Genomic DNA, 12,164 nt, shown 5'->3' on the forward strand with positions numbered 1-12,164 from the left:
CTTGTCTTTTCAACAACCTTTCATGTTTGTTTCCTGACCTTTATCTAAAACATTTAAAGTGTCTTAGATGAGTTATTTGGTATTTGTTTTCCACTTCTGCTCTTTTTTCTTTTTTTTGTGTGTGTGTTTGTTTGTTTTAAATTTTCTTTTGTTGGTGGTGGGTTGGTTGTTCTTTTTTAAAAAGGAAAAAATTTCGTAGGTGAAATTTGACTTCACTACTGTTGAGTGATAAACTTCTACTGAATTCAATATCAAAGAATTTAGCTCTTCTAAAGCAGAAGCTGGTCCACTTTCAAATAGTGGATCTGAAGGGTCTGAAATTCAGGATTCAGAATAAATTGAATTCTTAATGCTGTCTGAGCTGTAAAATGGAGACCAAAAATTATAAAAGTTTATAATTCATGAGGCCATTTTCTGTCATATCCATTTGAGTAAAAAAATCTGGACACTTACAAGATCTGTCTACATGAAAAATAGACTACCCAGGTATTTAATAATATAGAGGTAACAAGATGAGATCAGTTTCTTCAGATCATCAATATTTACACTTTTCTCTGTATACCTTTTGTTATATAGATGATGAGGCATCAGCTATCTGTGCTTTTCCACCTGAATTTTTTAGTGTTTGGAAATGTATTCATTAGGGTTTTTTTTTATATTGAGCAACATAAAATATATTTCTATGTGGAAAACGCTAAAATCTGTTTGAATTTAACAATTCTGAATAATGTTGAAATTAACAATAGGCAGAATGTGGAGGTTTTGTGGAAATTTCTGAATTCAGTAGCAAAATGAAAATTTGGGCCTTTAAAAAACTTTCATTTTAATTTCTGTTCAGGTGTATTAGTGAAATGCCATAGAAGGGGTTTATTTCAGCTGCAGGTATCTTTTTCTCTCTGATGAATCAGGTCCCTTCTGCTGAACTTCCATGAGACACCAATGGCTTTTGGGACTTGGGGAGTTGCACAGTCTGTGCCCAGATCCTCATCCAGCACTAGACAAGCACAAGAAGAACTCTTGCTATATTTTCTGTAAGCATCAGCCTCTCAAAAACATCATGATATTTTTTATGCAAGAGCTGGCAGTAGTTTTAAGTAAATTTGGAAGCTAAAGAGCCTTCATGCACAATGACAAAATTGGGGTTGCATCAGACTGATTCCAGTCTGGCTTCAATATGCCTGGCCCTTCAGTATTGCAGATCAAGAGTTCAAGTATAAAATGACACTATGTTTTAAATAGGTAGTTTCAGTGTAAGCAGCAGCTGTAAGTGCAAAAAGCAATGATATTGCCATCACACCCCTAACAGTCAAAACTGTTTGGAAATCTCATTTGTTTTTCATTAGTTACCGCAACAGTTTGAATAAAATCCTGTTCAATCTCAGCAAAGAGTACTTTGGAAATGTTAGTCTGTTATTCTTTAAACAAAGTTCAACAGCTATTAACAGAGTACTTGTTTATGATCTTCTATAAATATTATGTTTCTGTACTTCTTTGAAAATGTGGACTTTTTAATTTCATTTTTATTTTAGTAAAAACTGTAAAATTATGACTCACCAGCTGCAGAGTGCCAAGACAGGATATTTCCCAATATATGGGGCAAACAACATTTTTATGTATTTTTGTTACCAATCATATAAAACCCAGCTTATTTTTATAAATGGCTTCATAGGCCTGCACCATAAAAGTTGCATATAATTTTATCCCAGTTTTCGGGGGTTTTGGTGCCCATTACCTAGGAAATGTAAACTCTCACGTTCCTGAGCAAAGTCGACATTTCAGTGATCAGCAAAACCCACTCATTTTCATGCAGAAGTGGCCACCTTTCTTCTACTCAGCCAAGATCTCACAACTCAGAAAGAAAATTGAACTGGACAAAAAAAGGAGCACATGCTGCTATGAGGTTGCAGTGCAACAGCTTAAAAGGAAGTTGCAAAATTAGCAAGGAGTGTGTGGCGATATTTTTTCCTAATTCCTGACTTGCATATTCTTGTGGCATAACCACACTGGTATCACCACTTACCTGCAAGCCATCTAGAAAAAGTCATACCTCGAATTAATGAAGGGAGCAAGCTTCCATTACATTCTGATGGCTATAAAGCCTCCTGCAATAATACCTAAGGGGTTTTACCTCTGCAGCACTGAATGTGCCTGACCGAAAGGACTTCTATGGAGCTATTTGTATAATTAACATGGAGACGTTAGTGAGTAGTTTAATCCCCAGATGTATATTTTATAATAGCTTAACCTTCTCCCTTATGGCTGCTGCTATTAAAAGCAGTAGATTTAAGACTTAAATCCAAATTGATTGAGTTGTGGCACTGCTTTTACTTGTGTCTAAACCTTTCAGTGGCTTTTCTCAAAACTGAGTTTAGGTTTAGGACCCACTAATGTATTCTAGTTCCACCTAGCACCTTTCTTTTTATCGCTACTTGAATTGTTTTATGTTTAAACTAGGGTGAGATCCATGCCTAGTAATTCGAAAAAAGCCCAACCTCTTGCAAGATTTTGTCTCAAATAACAAGCAATTAGTTTAAAATGTGAAGTTACGGTTTTTCTTTCCAAGTGGTTCCAAAGCATTATATGAACACCCCAAATCTAACCTGAGTAGAGGGCAAATTAAATAACTAGGAAGTTTTTTCTTACATGCTAAGAGCCTGAGGAATAAACAGGAAAAGCTGTAAGAGTGGTAAACAAACTCAGAGGAGAGGAGGTTATGTAACTAAAAAAACCATGAATGTGGAATTTATGCTGGGAGAAAGAAAGGAGGCGTATTTTAAAGGCTGCTTGACTTTTTATTGTCTGTTGTAGGAAAATCCTTCCGTGGGTCTGAAGAGGAATCATGCAAGGAAAAAAAGGCTTTTAAATACAGTCACATGTGCAAAAACACCACATGCAGGACATGAATACATCTTTAGCAGACAATTAATGGGGGCCAACAAGCTGCAAAGAGTGATTTGGAAATTTAGCTTGGGTCTGAGCCAAAGGGAACTGAACTATGGGAAGGTAGGATGACTGCTAAAGACTTATGATTTGTAAGAGCCAGTATCTGATCAAAGGGGCATAAGGACTAGGAAAATGTCAGGAGCTTAGACAGTCTCAGTAAAACAAAGGAGAGTGGATTAAACTTGAAGACCCTTGACACTAAGCCATAAAGGTTTATGAAAGGAAAGACTAAGACCAACATTACTTATGACCTCTCTCTGCTGTTCCTTAGCTTTGCACCTCCATAAAGAGCCTGACTCCTTGTCCCTGGTGCCGTCTCAGGTACTGTGTGCTGCTCTTGGGTCCCCCAGGCTGAACAAGCCCAACTCTCAGGTCAAGTGCTCCTGTTCCAGCCCCCTTCCATTGTGGCTGTCTTTTCCTGAACACATCCAAGGGATTCCTTTCTTGTATTAGGGAAGCCATTACTGGAAGCAGCACTGAGGCACAACCTGATGAGCACTGACAGAGCAGGAATAATCCTTTTGCTCACTGTGATCCTGATAGAGTCCCATATATTTTTTGACATTGCTGCTTTTGCATATCTGCTGCCCTCCAGGACTCCCAGGTGTTTTTTAGCAGGACTGCTCCCCCGACAGTAACACCTCAGCCTATGCTGGTGCAGGGGTGCCAGTCCCTCTCACATGCAGGATGCTGTGTTTGTCCTGGTTGAATTTTATGAAGTTCTTGTCTTGAAGCCATTCCTCTAGCCTGGCTGGGTCCCTCTGAGTAGTAGTACTGCCTTTGAGCATGTTGCCTGCTCATGCCTCCATCTGCTGATATCTGAGGGCACATTCGGCCTCCTTCTACTCATCAACGTTCAGATTCAGTGCTGGAGAGGATAAGGCAGAGAGCACTGCATGTACAGCAGTTGAGAGACTGGAACCAGGTAAATACTTTAAAGATATTTTAGATAAAATATGTTCAAAAAAGCAACTATATCCTGAAATAATATAAAATTATGTTTGATGTGAGAAGCTTCTAAAACCCCACATTCAATGGGACTGTGTAGTGTGCTGGCTGTGCGCTGGCTACAAGTATCAGGATAAAAAAAGTTAATTTACTTCTGAGACAAAAAAAAGTTTGTGACATTCTTCTGGCTTGCAGGATATAGTATTCACCTAAATCTATTAGATCTGTCATAAACTATCTTTTCAAACAACAAGGTATTGCTGTACTTGGCAGCCCTTCTCCTGTGATGCTGGGTTGTCATTCTCAGGACAGGTATGACAGGGGCACAGGCTTTGCGAAGTGCAGAAGTTATAATTCTGCCTTTTTTCTTTTGCACAGATTAAAACAAAATAAAAAAAAAACCAGGATGTGAAAGGAATGAAGTTTAAACACAAAACCAAAATGAAAAGACCTCTTTGCAGTTCATGAGGTGACTCTTTGCAGACTCACACTAATTTATGGTACTATTCCATAGTACTTTATAAGATTAGTTCAATATACCGTAGGCTGCAGTGCTTGACTCTCACTCTGGATAATCTGACAGCCAGCTCTGGGACTAATCTTGGTGTGACAACAAATTAAATAGTTCTTTTCTTTCACTGTTCTTTTTTTTTTTAATTTTTCCTTTTTTCCTGTTGGATTAAGTTGCAGTGTTGTCTTCTTTTTGGTGCTCAGGATTACTTTCTGGGCACATGATATTACTGGGGTTTTTGACCAATTTTTTTTTCCCAGTTTCATTTTATATATTATACACTGCTATAGTAATTTTTCTTAAAACCCAAAGTGAAAATAAGATTTGAACTAGTGGGAGCATGTAAAATCTGTTCACGATTAATTTTCTGAATTCAAAACCAGATTTTTATTGAGGTAGCTTGAATTTGTTATTCAGACTTTGCGCAACAGCTGAAGTCAGGCCAGGTGAAATTCACTGTGCATTGGGAAGGAGATTCATACCTCAGCAAAGCTTAAAATCACACAGAATAAAGGGTTAAATTTTAATCACCTTTATGTCAGGCCAGGTTACAACAGCTATGTCCAACAAGGGGACTGAAGTCTGCTATGTGATTCAATACAAAACATGAAAAAACATGAAAAACAAATGTCACATACGAAAAAAGCAGCTAAAAATAACAATTCATAGCTGAAATCAGACAGGAAAATTAGCACTTGAACATAAAATTTATAAATTAAGGACTAAAATTACAAGTGAATCTTGTAGACAATATACATAGGACAGCAGGAGTTTCTTTATGTACTACTATTCAACTTTCAGGTACCATCCTTGTGTTGACCCTTCATGTAGCTCCCTCTTGCTTTACACACCTGAAGTATCTATTATTAGGGAGCCCCGAGTCCTCCATTTCTGAAGGAATCTTGCACTATTACTTTGGAAAGCCAAGAGTTGCTCAGTGTCCATTTTAAGCCTATACTGTATTAACAGGTTTTTTTCTCTCACCTTGTTTGACACAGTCCCCAATTTAACAGACATATGGGAATGGCTCCTGAGTTTGGTGGCTCCTGAGGCATTTTGCTCTCCACACATGTTGTATGAGGGAGTTTAAATATGTCTATTTGGTGAGAGGGTGCCTGAGGCTTTGTTGCAAAGCTCAGTATCCCTCTGTCTAAATCCCTGTTCTCAATCTAATGCTTTCCTTTACCCTTGCTTTTATAAATGACTTTTAAATCCTGCCACAAGTTATCTAGTAATAAATGCTGAATGGTCCGCATATGGTGACCTCTTGTTTTTGTTTTTCTACTTAATATTTACTGAATACTTGAGGTAGGTATGGCTTAAGAGATTTTTATTGTATGTGGCATAGTTTAAGCAGTAGTAGTAGTTTCCAAGCTGTTAGAGAAGGACGTTCTGTTTGATCAAGAACATCTGTTTGCTCACCAGCTGTGCAACTGCAGTCATCCAAAAACCCTGGTTCAACTCATCTTCTTACAGACAATTAAAAGCGGATAAGCAGAAAGACAAAGGAGGGAATACAGTCTGCTTGGAGAAGATACTAGGTGTTCTAAAAAGGTTTCCTTTCCTAAGATAAGGAAAATTCTGTGGCCATTCTAGCAATTGCCCTGCTGCTTTGTGATTGGAGGCTAAATCTTGCCATAAATTGAGAAACAATGGTTTATTTTGTGCAGGCATACTTACCCTCCTTAATAATGTCCTCCAGGTTCAAGGAAGTGACTTGTTGGTGGTTCTATCTCAGACTACACAAACCAAACGATTTCCAGTGGAAAATGCATGTTCATGAATGGTAGCTGTTATCCTGACTGAGGAGCCTCTGCCTACAATTATTTCTCCAGGTTAGTCAGCAAAGCATTTCTTTCTCAGACCTGTCAGCTGCACCCATGATAGAACAAATGCCTTAGGAACAAGCCTCTATCCACTCATTTGAAATATCAGATTTTAAAAGTGGAATTCCTCCTTGAGTTGAGCCTTAATCTGTGAGATAATGGTTATTCTGAGGGGGTTGTTTCTGTCCATCTATGAGCTATGCACACTTTACTCATCATTCTAGCTATACCTGGGTTGTCTGGAGGAAGGTATAGAAAATGTCATATATCAACTTGGATATTGATGTGGTATTTAACTTTTAAGCCAAAACTTTAGTTAGGACTCCACAGCTGAAATATCAGCAGGTCAGTAGTAATTATTTGCACAGCTCTGCTTCTGAAGAGGTGGAGTTATGCTTGGAAATTATTTTTGGCTAAATCCTGGTCTAAGTTGACACCTGATCCATGAAAAAATGAAGACCTGACTTCACAGACTTGTCAGTTCACTTATTTTGTTCTTCTGAGCCTTAATTTTTGTCCTTCCTCAACAGTTTCTTATTCATTACTATATACATACATAAATATATATGTATGTATATATATATATTCAATACTATATATATATATACATATATATCTATACTTTGTATTAAACATAAAAAATAATCTGCTATCCCTGTTCTCTTGGATGAAAATTCACACAAGCAAGAACAAACTAAAAGAAACCAGGGTATGTTTTCAATCTCTGCAATGACATAAATTTCATATTTTATGATTTCAGATTATACAGTTAATATTGACTATGTGACCTCAACTGATATTTTTGCTTTTATAAGAGCCTGTGCTTTGCTAAGCAGAGAGTTATATGCTTGAATCAAGCATGAGGCTAACCTCCTATGTCTAGCAGAAACTATCTAAGTTTTCCTTTTCTGGTTTCGGCTGCTTATCTTAGGCTTTAGAAAATATAATTATGGATGCTGATCATTTGTTTCCTGGGAAGCATAATTTTGCTACTGTATCAAAGGTGACTCAGCAACTCACATCTGGTTTTAATGTACTCATGCAAAACAAACTGACCACATAACAATCCATCTTAGGGCATGCAAAATCATGCAAGCTGATTACAACCCTAAGATCCCTAATCTTTTGAGTGACATTTACTTTGATTTTCCTAATATTCACAGGAGAGTGATTCAGAAGTATTTTGATGACACCAAAAAGAGGAAAAAAAGGAAGATAGACATTTTCCTGTTCTATCCTGAATATTTTTTCTTATAAAGAGGGAATTTCATTTATGTAAAATACTAGAATGAAATATTATTTTCATGGGAAACCTTCCAAGAAAGAACTGTCCCTTAAATAAGAATGCATATGAGTTTATGCATATTATTTCAGAAATATTCAGATTTTCCAAAGTCCACATTTCAAAAATGATAGTAGTCTGAAAAATGTCTCAGTAACAAGAGCATGATGAGATTTTGTGTTTATTGTATTCTCATGATTTCTCTATCAAATGTGCTGAGTTTCACTTGGCAGATAACTGTGAATTTAGCCTCAAACCAGAGAGTTAAATCTGCAGGGCTGACTCAGACACCGAGTCAAAGGAAGGGACTTTGGCAGGTGCTCAGTCCAGCCTTCTTCTCCAAGTAGGGTCAGCTCACGCTCAGGCAGACTGTTCAGGGCTGCATCAGATAGGTCTTGAAAGCCCCTAAGGGTAGGGACTACAGAGCTTCTCCGAGCAACCTTCTCCACTACCTTGCTGCACTCATGTGGAAATCTTTTTCCTTTCATCAAGCCTGAACCTGTCCTCTTTCAGTTTATGACCTCTACTTGCTCTCCAGACAGCGCCTTCTCCTTGAAGCCTCCCTATGGCACTGGTAGGGGCTGCTGCTGGGACTCCCTGATACTGCCCCTTGTCCAGGCTGAACAACATTGTCTCCCCAGCATCTCCTCCTGGAACGAGTGTCCACCATCATGGCTCTCTTCTGCTGAATGTTTCCTAGGTTATTAACTTCTGTCTTGTACGAGGAGGCTCAAAACTGCATGCAGCATCCAGATGCAACCCCACGAGTGCTGAGTGAAAAGATTTTTGACAGGGTAAACCCAGTAGTGGTAACAGGTAGACAAAACAGGAAGAAAAATCTTTTGTCATTGAAATAAAGCACCTACCACTGACTAGGTGAGGTAATGGTGTGTGTTCAAGCAAAATGAGAGTAGAGAAACATCCCAGTGCAGGTTTGATTTGCTTTTTGACAGGCTGGATATGAGCTGTTTCTTTCATTTAGCTGGTATGTTTTAATGATGATGATAATACCTTGTCTTCTGAAATACTGCCATGTGGAGGTTAGAAGGGATGTTTGAAGTCAAAACTGATGTTACTGGTATGTATTTTAGCTAGAAGTCTTGAACCATTCCCAAGAACCAATCAGTTAAAGCTCTAGTGAGTCCATCAAAACATGAAATAGCAAAATTTATCCAGTACTTGGTCAGACATTTTTATTTTACAACTTAGATCATAGAAATTGTGAAAATATATCTACATATTCAGACAAAAAAACCAATCTTTTTTTTTCCTTTTCTTTTTACTTTTTATTTTATTATGGACCTGTCTCTGGAGCACTGTGGTTCAGAAGAACACCTGCAAGTGGAAAGAATGTGCATTATAATTATGGTCTTTTGAGACAAATTCAGTGGTAATGATTCATTTCTAAAGAAACAAGTTATCACTGTGGGGAACAGTAAATACTTGAGAACACTGAGAAAGAGAGGAAGTTGGAAGCAGAAATTAGTCATTGCTTGTAACCAGTTTGCTTCAGCATACTTACCGTGATTCGGTCATATCAAGTGGTTGCTTAGTTTAAGACGGGAAGGCTCTCTGCTTTTGAATCTTAAGAGATTTAGCCCTTGCTGAAAGAAGGGTGAAGCAGCTGTATGACAGGACGAGACATGATTATGTTAATCTGTCCTGTTTTCATGTATGTAGGCAAAGAGCACAGTTGCCCAGACTTCCAGTGTATGGCTGGGTGGCTGAAGTAAAAGCTGGAGCACTTGTAAGGGCAGACTCATTTTGTACATGAAGCTTGGACAGGCAGTGAGTTGCTTACCTTGCCATAATAAACTATGCTCAATGTTTGTCTTTGGACAGAAAGGTTATCAGTGCTACTGTGTTTGTACAAAGTTAAAAGCTGTTTTATAAAACGCTGCTCAAATTGTCATTTTAAATATACCCTATAGGTAATGGCAGCTTCACCAGCAGTCAGTGATCATCACCAGCTAATCCATCTTGTCTACATGTCAGCCATCCAGGAAGCAGCACCAATGACTGAAGCAGTTCCACTCCTTCCTTGCCTGACAGTAAGGGCTTATGGGATGCAGAAAAAATAAGTAATGATCTTTGCATTTCGTTTTAACTGCAGTTAAATGAAATTTATTGCTTTGTTCAATCAGATTTTGAAATACCCTAGAGATAGGGCTACAACCAGAAATCCAAGCCTAGTGGGTGGCTACTCCACAGCCTATTAGAAATTAATATTTTATTTTCTAGATTTTCAAGACTTTTTGAATTCTCTGCAGATTTCATTAGACCTGTTTGTCCTCTTCTTTCACTTTTTATAGTGGCTGAAGACCAATCCCTTTGTAACATAAATATATCAACTGTATGCTTAAACACCAATATTTAAATCAGAAAATAATAAATCATCCCCAAACATCTCTAAAAGGCTATGAACATGTACATTACGTATACATCAACTGTGATATGTCTCGCCTTCCCATTTACAGTGTCAGAAGGCCATTTCAGTCAGTACTTCTAGTCTCTGAACAGTAGACATTTCTCTAAAGATGGTCTTTCAAGAAATATTAAGTAGTAAAAGGTTAAAAACTAAGAAAACAGTAGCAAAAGAGAGAAAAAAAGTTCTCCCATCAGGCCAATTGATTCTAAGGGCAGGGTCACTGAATGTAGCATTATTTCTCCTGGTCATGTTTCTTTCCTACCAGAGCTCCAAAGTAAGCTGACTGTGTAAGCAGGATTGAAATACACAACCCCCTTGTGACTGGAAGCAGTAAAGCATTCTCCACTTGCGGTTTTCTTCAAATGAGCCTGCATGGAATATGTGTTTGAAAACAGTGAAACTATTTATTAATCAAGTACTTCACTTGCCATGCCAGCATAAAGTTTCATTTATGTCAAAACTCCCTTAAAAATGGTTTGGAGTAGTGTCTTGTACACAGACCTTCAACAGAAGAAATATTTTTGGAATTGTAAATACAATAATCTAGGCAAATATTTGCACCTTTTGAGAAGCTGCTGCAAGATCTTTGACCATAAGTTAGAATTCCAACATTTTACTTGGGTTTCCTACTGTATGGAAATAAGGAGATTATATAGCACTGCATCTAAAATACAGTCGAACAAGTTATCCTAATTATTAGAAAAGGGCTTTTGCTATCCATATTGTAACCTTTTTGTAATAAATGAGATAACACTCTGGATGACACCATAAGATGTGGTATCTAAAAGGAAATCCAGATTTTAGTGCCTGCTCAATGTTAACTTGAGTCTCTAAGGTGTTACCTGGTTGAGAATTCTGTCTGAAACTATGGATAACTGCATAGGTAGAACTAAAAAGACTTTTTTTCTTGAAATAGTGACCCCCCCAATACTGCTGAATTCGCAATATCCATCCACACCACCTCATTTTACAGAACAAAGGCTCATATAATATATGTGCAGGTGAATGGCATTTTACTAGATATTTTTTGTGAATCTGTGGGAGAAACTGAAGAAGGCATAGGGAGAGTACCATGCCTATCCAGCACAATTACATACAGCAAGGAGAAAAGTCTGGAGAAGAAAGGATTTAACATCTTTGTAAACCAAGTTGCATTAAACAGACGCCTGATTTCATTGCCTCCTATTTTTTTTTTTTGTAACTGGAAACAAGCTGAATCACCTTGTACATTTGGCTGAGCACTAGGATTAGAAATGTTATCAGCCCTATTGACAGCTAACTCCAATGGACTGACTAGCCTGGACTCTGTTCTCAGTAGCATCACCTTCTTGCTAAGTGTTTGCAAGGGAACATGGAATTGCCCTTCCCTGTAGGACACCAGGGATTGAAACATAATTCAGACAATTTCAAACACACTGCTTTTTATCTAAAACAAAGCAGGAGTGTGGCATGTGTATGGCCCCCAAGCCGTGAAAGGCTAATGCAAAAGCCCTGAGCCCTGAGTAGGTGTGGGGAGCTCAGCTCCATGGAGATGGAAACGTGCAAAAGTGCCTTCAGTTCTCTGTGCACAGATAATTTCATGGTGTCCTCTGCATGTTCCCTGGAAATATTCCATAGAAGCACCATGGCTTATATCTTTTGTAAGATACTGTTTAGCTGGCATAAGGACAGCAAAGTATAGTCCTGGGTTATATATATTTACTTGCACGAACTGTTTTCTTTTTTCCACTGGCTTAAGAAAGACCAGCCAATTCTCGTTCACTCACTAGAAAACACCCACTGATCCTTTGACAGGTACAGCAGAAGTTATTTTTCATCATGGCATGAATAGTTTGTTTTGTTTTACAAAAAAGCACTTCACACCAAAGCAGAGCCAGGAATTGTCATTCTTCCTATGCTTGTACAGGTGCACTCTCTGAATTAGGCACACAGCCTCCGGTGGGCTCCTAATGGAGTGATGACACTAACGCTGCAACAATAGAAGGGGCCTCCAGGGATGCTGGCTCTGGGGCGGCAGTCCAGGTAGGAATGTGCTTTTTAAGAGGGCTACAACTTAAAGCATTCCATGAAGCTGACAACTCTTTATACTACCTCTGTAGACTTCTCACTGCACAAATAAACACAAGTACAGTAAGCCATATCAGACTGAGGGATCTAAATCTCAGTAACTTGTGTGGGAAGAGCTTGTGAGAAGTCTGTTTTCAACACAGTTCACCACGAGGTATA

This window comes from Coloeus monedula (assembly GCF_965178545.1).
Source record: "Coloeus monedula genome assembly, chromosome: 5".
NCBI lineage: Eukaryota > Metazoa > Chordata > Aves > Passeriformes > Corvidae > Coloeus > Coloeus monedula.